Here is a 13,336-nt window from a genome sequence, read left to right on the forward strand (position 1 = left end):
GAGGGGGGGGAGGGAGAAAGAATCACAAACACCCTTCCACTCACAGTCTCAAGCAACAGTCGCCCTTACGAGTTCCCGAATAAAAGCTACATTTCTCTACCCACAAGGCTCCGCACGGAATGGTCTGTTTAATACTATGGGGCCTGAAATAGAGTCTCAATTCAGCGAAAAATCTGGAGATGTGGAAAGACCGAAATAGCAACGTGTGTGTGTGTGTGTGTGTGTGTGTGTGTGAGAGAGAGAGAGAGAGAGAGAGAGAGAGAGAGAGAGAGAGAGAGAGAGAGAGAGAGAGAGAGAGAGAGAGAGAGAGAGAGAGAGAGAGAGAGAGAGAGAGAGAGAGAGAGAGAGAGAGAGAGAGAGAGAGAGAGAGAGAGAGAGAGAGAGAGAGAGAGAGAGAGAGAGAGAGAGAGAGAGAGAGAGAGAGAGAGAGAGAGAGAGAGAGAGAGAGAGAGAGAGAGAGAGAGAGAGAGAGAGAGAGAGAGAGGAAAGAGAGAAAGAGAAAAGAAAAAACGAGATAGAGCAGATTGGTATGGTATTAATAGAATGGGCGTAAGGACCCACTGACAAAGGGCTGTTTTTGCCAAAGGTGATAAAGGAGACCCTGAGGAGAGAGAGAGAGAGAGAGAGAGAGAGAGAGAGAGAGAGAGAGAGAGAGAGAGAGAGAGAGAGAGAGAGAGAGAGAGAGAGAGAGAGAGAGAGAGAGAGAGGGTGCTAACTCCTGCCAGACACAACACTTGACGAGAGAAAAAGAAAGATAAAAAAAGAAAACTAACTGCTCATTGTCATACTTGCATAATTAGATTTGAAGATGTCTACAAGCAAGAAGTGACATTTGCTTACTTTCTTAGGACATCGTGTGTGGCGGTCTGAAGTGACAGTATTGTGCGTTAAGATGCTTGGCTTTAAGTTGGCAAGGTTGAGTTTGAGTTTTGATGAAGCAATGAAGGAGTGGAAAAGGAAAAGATTAATGTCTAAGGATGGATGGGTGGGTGGGTTAGTGTGTGTGTGTGTGTGTGTGTGTGTGTGTGTGTGTGTGTGTGTGTGTGTGTGTGTGTGTGTGTGTGTGTGTGTGTGTGTGTGTGTGTGTGTGTGTGTGTGTGTGCGGGTGGTTGGGTGGGGTGTGCGTGTGTGTGTGGTGAAAACAGTTATACTATTTTTATACTAAATTATAGTCTCTTCCTAATTCTTCGCATAAATGTCTCTCTCTCTCTCTCTCTCTCTTTCTCTGAAGTGTTTGCAATCACCTTCAATTCCTCCAATCAATGACCAAGAACTGACCACCAAACTCTCAAGCAAACATCGCTACAATCACCCCCTTTAAAAAAAATATACAAAGAAAAAAGCAACAACGCTCAACAAACTCCCTTTCACGATTCTCACTCTCGACCTTGAAAAGTTACAAAATTACAAAAGTTCACCTGGGGAAAAATACCTACCTATGTCGACCTTTACAGTGACTCATAACACTCCTACCCTGCCTGCTGACCTTCTCTTCGCCTCCTGTTTCCTCGCACGCAGGAAGGTGAGTAAGTGGGAAGGAAGGTGTGAACGTGCGGGATAAAGCCTAGAGGTGCAATGGTGGTCAGGATTTGAATGACCTCCTGCTTTCACTTGCGCTATGGTGAGTCTGAGTCTTTCCCTTCAGTCTTAAGTCCTCCGATTCAAGTGAAAATTCGTCAGGTGTCATGTTCTGTGTTTAGACTGTCAGTAGATCAAGGCACTTCAAGCTGAGGGAAACGCTAAGCTGACAGTGACCGTGGAATGTCAATGGGTTTCTAAGTTGACTAGGGCTGAATGTAATGGTTTGCTTCCCTACTGGCATTACTCTGGACACAGTGCGCGGTGGTCACGTTGCCTATGGGTCATTAGAGAGAAGTGAGTTATTTTGTCTGTGGCGTAACCGTGTGTTGGTACAATCGTTATTGGGAAGGCACGGATTCATGTGAGGAAATAGTTTTGCTTCAAAATATCAAACTTTCTATTTCCTCAGGTTTTCGTGTTATCATTTAATCGAGTTATTTATTCATTAGTGTTTATTTAGAGACAGAAGCAACCATGACTTGTGGAGAGGCAGCGTGACGGCCACACGTTTAACTACTGCATCTTACAAATAATTAGTAAGCACTGCTAATTACCCAACTCTACTCCCTCGCTAACTGACGTGAAAACAGTTCAGGCATGACACCAGGAGTCTACGGGTACTGTACGTGCGAGTGCAGCGATTACAGTGTTCCGGGTGAGGCGCGGCCAGAGTGAAGCAACACGTTAGGACACAAGGACATCGAGTGAGTGCCCTCCACACTGCGTCCCGGGTTTTGAGGGCAGGGAAGCGGCGGCATGGTGAATGGGTGAGAAAAGTACCTTAGCGTCGTCGTGTAGTTTTTGAGTGGAGGAAGAGAAGGTGGTGGAAGAGGAGGAAGAGGAAGAGCGAGTCAGTTTGCGGAAGTCGTCGTTGAAAACCCTCTCGTACTCCCTCGCCCTCCAGCTCGCCTTCTCCAGGTTAACCTTGGCAATGTGAGCCGCCGACCTCTTCCAGGCCGCCACCTTGAGCTTGGTCCACCTGTGCACCATCGAGGCTTTGTCGTGCATGTCCCTCAGCGTCACGTCGATGTGGAGGCTCCGTGCGAGGCGGCGCCGGGCATCTTTGGCCAGCAGGGTTAGCTGGAGGTGCCAGCGGTGCAGGGTGAGGCTGAGGCAGAGCTGGGACTGGATGTAAGCCAGGCTGGCTCTGTGCAGCCACCGCTGACAGGCTTCCGCGGCGCGGTTTTGAACTTCTTTGCACGTGCCGCCGGCCTTGACCTGCAAATCGTCATAAGTGTCGCTGGCTCGCCGCTTCACGTCGCCGTATGCTCCCGCGGCACGGGAATGCAGCAACCCGTACGTCTCCCGCGCCCGGCACTGGGTGTGTTGCCACAGCACCTGCCCAAGGTTCAGCAGAGACACCTCGACGGCCCGCATCACCACCAGCACGGGCGCCAGCACGTCCTGCAGCGACGCCATGGCGGGGAGGGCGGCGGACTCCTGACCAGATGGATGAGATGCTCTGCACGCCTGGCGCTGATGCGTGACTCGGCCCGTCTTGGAATCGCACTCCTGACAGGCTGTCCACTTTCACATTGCACGCTCCAGGGCAAGTGGAGCGTTTCCTCTAAGGCGTGAGGGTCTGGTGACTCGAGAAGCACAGTGGGTCAAGAGATGACCGGGGAAGGCAACGGGTGGTTACTGCGTATCGCCCTCACCACTGCAATGCAGGTCACCCGGTGGCAACACCACGCCTGGGGTTCGATATTACACTTCTAAAGCTTCTCTGACACCACTGTCTCTTTGTTTGCTCCGGGCTTCCCTCAAGGTCACAGATTATCTGTACCAGGTCAGCCAAAACGATTAAATTACGTACACAACGAGCGGGTTAGCGCTATAGACACAATCAACGCCCATCGCTGGAAGGAGAAACATCCTATAAGTAAGGTAACCGATATGGCTCACCTCGCCAACTCAGTCAAATATTTATGCAAAAGTAAGAAAGAAGCCCACGTGCGGACGGACACTTCCAAGGCGAACAAACACAGAATCACATTCCACTGTCAAAGAAAATAAATCCCGTCTGTGTTTGTGAAGGTAAAAATAGGCACAACTTTTATTCACTACACAAGACAGCAAACATGATATCACATCCCACTGTCAATAGAGAGTCAATCACATCCATGTTTATGCAAAGGAGTGCCTCGCACACATGCCTTAAAGGAGTACAAACACAGGATCGCGTTGCACAGTCAATGGGGACAAATCACTCGAGCAAACACGCCCCGCCACCTCACGTTCCTCACACCAAGACCTGCACGAGTGATGACTGACACAACACCTCATTTTCCCTCCCTTTTTTCCTTCACTCCAGCAGCCGTGTACAGTTGCGCTACTAGGCCAGGTAAACACTACCCGTCACCCCCACCCAAGGCCTGGCGGGCACGTTGGGTACGGGAAGTGTTTCTTGGGCCAACGCAATGCTAATCCTGATGAGTGACGTGATTAATCTTCCTGTTATTCCTTTAATTTCTTCCTGGGCGTGTGTGGAGGGCGTGGGCGGACGTGATTGCAACGCTCACACGCCTACACACACGCACACACGCACAGCCACACACCTCGCCGCCCGCAGCCAGCCACATCCCACCACACCCGCCCCGAACTGAGGCTTCTCCGCCCCTCTCCAAGTCTTTCCCCGCTACCAGTATACATCTTCCCCAACTCCCTCCCCCCCAACTCTTCCTCCTCTTCCTCTTCACTCCTTCCTCCCCAGCTTCCCCTTTTTTATTAACACTACCTTGTACCTTCCTTCCCCTTCCCCTTAACTCTCTCTCTCTCTCTCTCTCTCTCTCTCTCTCTCTCTCTCTCTCTCTCTCTCTCTCTTTCCTTCTCTTTATGCTAATATTCTGCGCATTCATAATTTTCTCCATTTTGGCTCTCCACTTTCTGTTCGCGGTATTGGTTGTGTCTGCCGCTGTAAAGACACACACACACACACACACACACACAGTTTAATTTAAAGATAGATAACACTAATGCTCTCTCTCTCTCTCTCTCTCTCTCTCTCTCTCTCTCTCTCTCTCTCTGCACGTAATAACAAGCCACCACAACACACAGCTCAATCATAAACAAACCGGTCCGAACTAGGCTAAGAATCACAGTGATCTAGCTAACACAAGGCCTTAAGGGACGAACACTATTACCGTACATCGTCTTAATATTATTGAACACAGGCCGTATTCTGAAACACTTCCGCGCTCCTCCTTCACTATTTTCCAGGGGCTCTAGTTGAAGTGACACGCGAGTTTTAAGGGTGGTTCTATGATTCTAATGACATGTTAACGAGATTTCATAATTATTAGTTGAAGTGACACGGATTTTTAAAGGTAGTTCTGTGATTCTATATATAATGACATGTTAAAGGGCTCTAGTTGAAGTGACACGCGAGTTTTTTTTATTTATTTTTGTTTATTTATATTTTTTTTATTTATTTATTATTATTATTATTATTATTATTTTTTTTTTTTTTTTTTTTTTGAGAGAGAGAGAGAGAGAGAGAGAGAGAGAGAGAGAGAGAGAGAGAGAGAGAGAGAGAGAGAGAGAGAGAGAGAGAGAGAGAGAGAGAGAGAGAGAGAGAGAGAGAGAGAGAGAGAGAGAGAGAGAGAGAGAGAGAGAGAGAGAGAGAGAGAGAGAGAGAGAGAGAGAGAGAGAGAGAGAGAGAGAGAGAGAGAGAGAGAGAGAGAGTTGCCAAAGCTAAAATAAAAAGGACGTATACCAACGCTATGGCGCCAGACGTCAGAGAGAGAGAGAGAGAGAGAGAGAGAGAGAGAGAGAGAGAGAGAGAGAGAGAGAGAGAGAGAATATAACACCACTCCTATCACAAACAAAATCAATATCCTACATCAGATAAAAACATTCTGACAACCCTCAATATAATACTAACCACAATGTGAAAACTGCCACTATTATCATAAGATAGAGAATAACAAGCAAATATCCTACAAATCCTATAGTCCGCCATGCAATACCTCCGTTTTCTCTCACACCATGCAATATTGGCGGGAGTCACATTTCCAGTCCAAACTATGATATTCACGTACACGACAGTGATAAACGACTGGTATGCTAATCTCACATTGAAATCGACCGTTTTTCTATTAGGAAAGGCGAATAGGTTACTAAAATTGACGCAAATGGGAGAGAAACTGGGGATAAGAGGTAAGACAAAGACGCAATCGTTGTTTTTATTGAGGTATGTTTAAATTTGACACGTTATGAGTTAAGAAAATGTTATCTGTATTTCGAATTAGAATGTTCATGGTCACACTAACGTAAAAAACAAGGGGAGACTGTCAGGAAAATTATATGATGTGGTATTTATTAACCGAGCACGTAAAGAAGAAGAAGAAGAAGAAGAAGAAGAAGAAAGGAAGAAAGAAAGAAAAGAAGGAGAAAGAGAAAGTGAAAAAAAGAAAAAGAATGAAAAAGAGAAAAGAAAAAGAAAATGAAAATAAAAACAAATAAAAAAAAAGAAAAGATGAAGAAGAAGAGAAAAAAGAAGAAGAAGAAGAAGAAGAAGAAGAAGAAGAAGAAGAAGAAGAAGGAGAACCATGACAAAACATAGACCATCATTAGTTAACTGTGCATTGCCCCTCAAATCAATAGTTTCTCCCTCTCATTTTTTACACATACAAAACTTTCTTTACACGTTCATATGCTATTTGAAACTCAGCAGCAGCAGCAGCAGCAGCAGTAGCCTGTCGCGTTTAGGGGTAGGGGGTGGGGGTGGTGGTGGTGGTGCTAGTGGTGGTGGGATGTTGACCCTCGCCTGCATTGAGACCAGACGGCGGGGAGGCGTGCCCCCTTATTCATTCTCTCTCTCTCTCTCTCTCTCTCTCTCTCTCTCTCTCTGATTCTGAATGCATCAATGCTTATTCACGTTTCTCAGATGACAGTATTACATAAGCGAACGTTTTCACACACACACACACACACACACACACACACACACACACACACACACACACACACACACACACACACACGAAAAATGTTCCCCCAGGACGACACACTGATAGAAAAAAAAAGTAAAATAAATAAAAAAGTAAACACTGCAGAACAAAAAGTTGGCGCAAAAATATTGGTAGAAAAATGTCTAAAAAACGTGTCTGGGGTGGACGGCATCGAGTTTTGAGGCAGCATGAAGGTTGGTTTTTGGAGGAGGTCGTCCACCTGTAATTTGTGTCTGTGCCCTAGCGAAGAGGAGGAGGAGGAGGAGGAGGAGGAGGAGGAGGAGGAGGAGGAGGAGGAGGAGGAGGAGGAGGAAGGCACCCTTGGCTAGCAACACCAGCAGTACCTACCAGGCCGGCAACCCTCCCCTCCACCTTCCTTCTCCTCCTCTTCCTCCTCTTCTTCCTCTGCCACTCTTCTCTCCGTCTCTCATCTCCGGTCTACCTCCTCCCAGTCCCTCTTCTTCCTGCATCCTTGTCTGTCTCATATCTCTCTCTCTCTCTCTCTCTCTCTCTCTCTCTCTCTCTCTCTCTCTCTCTCTCTCTCTCTGGCATTTCCCTCCCTCGTATCTCTGTACTGCATTCCTCTCGTCTCTTCATTTCTTTTCTGTATTCATCCCTTCCTTCCATGTGTCCACCCTCTCCTCTCCCTCCTCCTCCCGCCAGCCCCTCCTTGCCTCCATGTCTGTCTCTCCCTCCTGCCTATCCCTCCTTACCTAGCTCTCATCTCTACTCCTCCCAGCCTCCCCCAGCCTCGCCCCGCCGCGCCACACACACCCACTCTGTCTAGATCACTGCCTCCCAGCGCTGGTAGTGGGCGGCTGACCGACTCACCTGGCTACGGCGGCACCCCCAGCACCTGCATCCCTAGCACACCTGAACACACACCTGCGCCCTCAAGCATTACCGGGGAGGTGCGTTCTTGGTCAAAATTAACGTTAACTGCTGGTACTGTTCTACTAGTGTTTCGAGAGCATGTGGCAGGATGGTTCTTGACGGTTCAGGACTGTTCAGGGTCTTTTAGGATGGTTTGCTCCCCAGTAGCAATCTTCCACCCGCGAGGAGCAGACAGACACGTATGGCGACGGACAGGCACAGTCGCCCCGCCGCCCCTCAGGCCACGACCGGCAATGGTGGCTCAATGCACCTGTTCTGCTCCACTCGCCGCCTGATTCACGCACACCACAGCCCTCAGGTGCCCCTCTCTGCCCCCCCCTTCTCCCTCCACTAACACACTCCACGTGGCCCTCGGGAAAAACGGTCTCATTGACTGACTCTCTCTCTCTCTCTCTGACATAGTTACAAGGCATATGTTCCCCTTTAACAATAAGCGGCACACCCACGCCAGAGCGAGGCCGTGGCGGGGGCAGTGGTGGTGGCGGGGGCGGTGGTGGTGGTGGAGGCAAGTAGTGCAGCGCTGCACAGGAGATGAAGGGAATCGGTAAGAAAAAGAGATGTGATGAATGGACGCCTCTGACGCAACCAGACTTAACAATGAGTCCAAACCAACGGCTGGCCGCACGTGACACTACTACATGTAGCCCTTACCTTGTGTGTGTGTGTGTGTGTGTGTGTGTGTGTGTGTGTGTGTGTGTGTGTGTGTGTGTGTGTGTGTGTGTTCATATATATATATATATATATATATATATATATATATATATATATATATATATATATATATATATATATATATATATATATATCACATGGGTAAGTAGAGGCGAGTATATTACACATGCAAAGGGAGCAGCAGGCAGTAGCTTGAAGAAGCTCGACACATGCAATCTCGTTGCCACCAAGAGGAAAATTACACACGAGTCTGTGTGTTTATATATAATTTATGTGATGCCTTGAAGGAGTGGGGGTATTAATCTCATGAATGCCATACAAGGCACCCCTCCCCGCCTCTCTCTCTCTCTCTCTGTCAGCCTTGCCGGGGCAGCAGCAGCGCCACCATAATGATAAGCAGGCAGGTCCAGCAGCGCCCCGGGGCAGTGTGGGCGAGACGCTTGTCTTCGATTCGTTACCAGTGATGACTCCCCGTCTTATTTTGACAAAGAAATACAATTAGTGGTATGTAATGATAGTTCCTCACGGCCCCCCCCCCTGTCTCCCTGTCTCTCTCTCTCTCTCTCTCTCTCTGGCAAGGCACATCACTAAGCTTCAGACATTTATAGTATGCGTGGGTATGCGAGCAACGCCACGCTAACAATAACAATAAATGACAGGACGCGCGGCTCACAGTGCGCCGCGTACCCTGTGTGATGCGCGTTTGTTTTGGTTCCTTTCGCCAGATAACGTTTTGAGGTCAGATTAAAATCCTGCACTCTGCTCCACGGTCTTCCTCCTTTCCTATATGCATTCACATTTGACCTTTGCTCTCCCTCCATCCCTCCCTCCCTCCACCTTTCTCTCTCTCTCTCTCTCTCTCTCTCTCTCTCTCTCTCTCTCTCTCTCTCTCTCTCTCTGAAATGTACTTTATAGCTCATTGTTCCTCGCTCGAAATCTATTACATTTTTAGCCACTCGTCACAAGCAGAGGCAAAGCTAACCTCTCCCTCCCTCCCCCTCTCTCTCTCTCTCTCTCTCTCTCTCCCAGTAATAACAGTGCAAAGGGTGGTGCATCAGACGCTCCGCCAGTTACACCAGAACCGGTCTGAGAGTACTGCCCAGTCCCGGTACTGCCCCGGGACGCAATGCAACCCACCACCACCACCGCCACCGCCGCCACTTCCCCCGCGGCCTGGCTTATGCTACAACTACCGGCCTCACTGCAGCGCCCTAGTCCAGCCCAGCCCAGCCCAGACCCGCCCCTCCCCGCCTGCTGCACTGCTTAGAATATGAATACATTGCTACGCGGTTAGTAAAAAGTGATATGTTGTGCAGCCTTCGTGTTTTGCGAGATGGAGTGTTCAGTTAGTAGCAGAGCTGTGTTAGGGTAATTACTAATGTTTCCTGATTACTGTGACTTTCTTCAGTTAGTGTGAGTTAGTGCAGCTGGCAGCGTTGCAGACTTGATTGCTGCGAGACGGCTTTGCTTCGGCTGGCTAGATTTCGCTGTATGAAAACTGGCAATCAGGAAACAACAATAATTCCTTCTACGAACACTAGTGCCATTTTTTTTTCTTCTCTAATATAATGTAGTACACAAGTATCTATATAAATACTAGTACGTTTTTTTTTTTTTCAAAGGTAATTCTTGAGCATTTGGGACGTTGCGTATATACAAAACAACAAATTTTGCTATATATAAAAAGTTATCTGAAATATATTTAAGGTCATAGGAACTGCAGATCCAGATAGATATAAAGATAGAAGACAGGCAGATGGACATAAATAAGTCTATATCAAGATAAGACGACAGAGAAGTAAGAACAGAAAGATGAAAACAGAGAGGGAAGCAAGAAAGAAAAGAAGGAAAGGGAAGATATGAAATTAATAAATGAAGGAAACAAGAAAGGAGTGAAGAAATTAAGGGCACAAGGAAGGAAGGAAGGAAGGAAGGAAGGAAGGAAGGAAGGAAGGAAGGAAGGAAGGAATAAATAAATAAATGAATAAATAAATAAAAAAAGAAAGAAAGAAAGGAAGGAAGCGAGAAAAAGAAAGAAAAAGAATGAATGAATGAATGAAAGAAAAAAAGGAAGGAAGGAAGGAAGGAAGAAAGGAAGAAACAAAAAGCACTCCACTCTAAAATCATACACAATCCCTAGTGTCGTACAGGAAGATGCGACACTTGGCTGCCGGGGAGTGTGGAGCGACGTAAGGCATAAAAACCCTCCTAAACCTCGCCACGGGAACACACAAACGTTAATCACAGGAGGAAGCAAGAGAGGTGTTCCAATCTAACCCTGAATATTAAGAAACGGGGGGGAAAAACTGTATTCTAGTGATATGTATAGTTTTTTGGTTACTTAGAACGTCGCCGCAACATTATTGATTTCAACTAGAATACACAAACATTACTTACAAGAGGAAGTAAAAAAAAAAATGTTCCAATCTAACCTTGAATATTGAGAAACGGGGGAAAAACTGTATTCTAGTGATTTTTATAGTTTTTTTGGTAACTTTAAACGTACTGATTTCAACTGGAACACACAACCATTAATCAAAAAAAGGAAGCAAGAGAAGTGTTCCAACCTAATCTTGAATATTCAGAAATGGCGGGAAAACTGTATTCTAGTGATTTTTATAGTTTTTTGGTTACTTTAAACGTTGCGAGCTTATTGAATCAGTTTCAACTGGAACACACAACCATTAATCACAAGAGAAAGTAAAAAAAAGTTCGAATCTAACCTTAAATATTGAAAACGGGGAAAAACTGTATTCTAGTGATTTTATAGTTCTTTGGTTATTTAAAACGTCGTTGCAACATTATAGAACTGATTTCAGGCCAGATAAAGTTAAATACCTAACTTAACCTACCCACCTAACCTAACCTAACCTAACCTAACTTATATAAGGATAGAAATATGATGCACTGTACAAAATAAAAGGAGACTGAGACGGAAAGCTGATAATTCCAAACACACAAACTACAAAAGAAAAGAAATAAAAACACGGAAAAATTCTTAACAGGGAAGCGATCAGAGTGCAAGAAAGAAGGAGTGGAGTGAAGTGAAGTAACCAAGCAAGTAAGTAAGTAAGTAAGCAAACCATGTAGGTATTATCAAACAAGACTTTCCCAGGGGATGACTCAGCACAAGTCGTTAATTGTAAACCATTCAAACAACAAAGAAGGGGAAAAAAGAGAGGGGAAAAAAAAGGAAGGAAAAAAAAAAAACCCGGTAAATTCTTGATGGTGAGGTTCTCAAAATGCAAGAAAGATATTGAGGGCAGACAAGCAGGAAAAAAAAAAAGAAGAAAAAACTCTCAAACCTTACATTGCACACACACGCAAGCTTAAAAAAAAAAGAAAATATACAAAAAATACTAAATATTTGACGTTACCGAAGTTTACGAAATCCTCAGAGCGACTTGAATATGCAAAACACAAGTAACAGTAAGCTCAAGCAACCCTCCATGACCACAACACCACAGAAAACGGGGATCAGGTTGTAGTCTGGGCGTTCTTGAAAGTTTAGTGTCGCCTTCGAATTGGATTGGGTTGAGTTAGATTTTGACGCTAAACTTCATATTCAGAAACGCTTTGCTCTCTCACTACGACTATTTTCCAAGGTCACAGAGATGATTAGCCGGGTTTTCAAGAGTGTTTCTCCAGTTAATAGTGTAGAAATTTTGTCACTCTGCCTCTAGAACGGTAAAAAAACACCTTAGCCAATAGAGTACCATGACGTATTTTCATATTCATTCTGCTCATTATTTCGTGATTTTCTACAGCTCTAAAAACTTATGTGTAGGATTAAAATAGTGAAGACTGTGGCCATTAATCTTCTGACCTCCATAGACCCTTCCTAATGTCGATAAAAATGGTCTAATCGTACACAAATCTTAAGGTAAAACTGTGTCCCAGTATTGAAGCTAGCAATTTGTTGAAGGCCACTGTATGTCGCTCTCCATCATTCATGGTCACTCTTTACAAAACACATGTTGGTGGTGGTGGTGGTGGTGGTGTTGGGGCCGCAAAGATGTAAATTTAGATAAACCCTTTCGAAATAGTAAAGGTAAAGCAGAGAAGTGTTTGAGATTACGAGCTTAAGGGTTTTGAATGATAAGCGTTGGCCCAGAAGCTCTCAAGGGCAGGGAGGAGCAGCAGCAGCAGGAGCAGGAGCAGCAGGTGGGGCGGAGAGGTGTGAGCGATGCTGCCATGTAGGGGTCAATCGACCTTCAAGTGACTGCTTCCATTATGATCTTTTTATTTACGGTGTGTGTGTGTGTGTGTGTGTGTGTGTGTGTGTGTGTGTGTGTGTGTGTGTGTGTGTGTGTGTGTGTGTGTTAATCAAACATACGCACGTACACATTAACCTTTAAGCACGCACATGGACCAGTAAGGGGCAGTGTCAAAACATGATTGAAATTTTACGATCAATCCGTCTACTCTTTTAAGGGAATGAATTATTACGATAGCCTTGTGACGTGACCCTCGAAGGAACTATGAAAACACCAGACCACCACCATCACCACCACCACCACCACCACAGACAACGAAGGAAAACATGGTACCAAACAGCATAACATTAGTGGATGGCAGCGTTGGTGGCGGTGATGTATGGAAATCATATGTAGAGCAAGGAAAACTGAAGGTGTGGACGTCTCTCAACCAAGGCGAGAGTGGGTGCGGTGCGCTTTGGCTTGACAGGGAGGGATGGGGGGGTGTGAATGGTAAGAGGGGGGAATGAACATGGGTGTGGCGGAGGTGTCGCGTGTTGACATGGGGTGTAGTGTAGTGGTGTGGTGTGGTGTGGTGTGGTGCACAGGGCGTGGGTGATGGAAGTAGTTAAGATGGATGCAGCAGGAAGTGATTTTAATATAAATGAAGTGGGCGTGGGTTTGTGAAGGATACCAGTCGCGTGGGTGTAGAGGGACAGGTATGGGTGAAGTGAAAGGGGAGAATATGGGTAAGGAAGGGGTACGTAGCGTGTGGGTGGAGTGGTGGGCGTGCTCGAGAATGCAGGGATGCTGTAAGTATAGAGGGATGAGGGCGTGGTGCGGCAGCGTGGGTAGTTATCAAATGTCTCCTTATCTTAATGGTTTGATGGACCCACCGAGGCTGCAGGTGACGAGGTGATGAGTGGCAGGTGGTGTGTGTGTGTGTGTGTGTGTGTGTGTGTGTGTGTGTGTGTGTGTGTGTGTGTGTGTGTGTGTGTGTGTGCGTGTGTGTGTGTGTGTGTGTGTGTGTGTGTGCGTGTG

At 46.2% G+C, this 13,336-nt stretch overlaps 1 protein-coding gene across 5 annotated transcripts in view; it reads right to left on the reverse strand.

Annotated features, from left to right (window-relative positions):
* Nucleotides 1–13,336, reverse strand: part of LOC123508326 (serine-rich adhesin for platelets-like) — a 303,730-nt gene that overhangs the window by 48,022 nt on the left and 242,372 nt on the right. The gene's annotated exons all lie outside the window — the stretch shown is intronic.

The sequence above is a fragment of the Portunus trituberculatus genome, chromosome 24 (assembly GCF_017591435.1).
Source record: "Portunus trituberculatus isolate SZX2019 chromosome 24, ASM1759143v1, whole genome shotgun sequence".
NCBI classification, from domain to species: Eukaryota; Metazoa; Arthropoda; class Malacostraca; order Decapoda; family Portunidae; genus Portunus; species Portunus trituberculatus.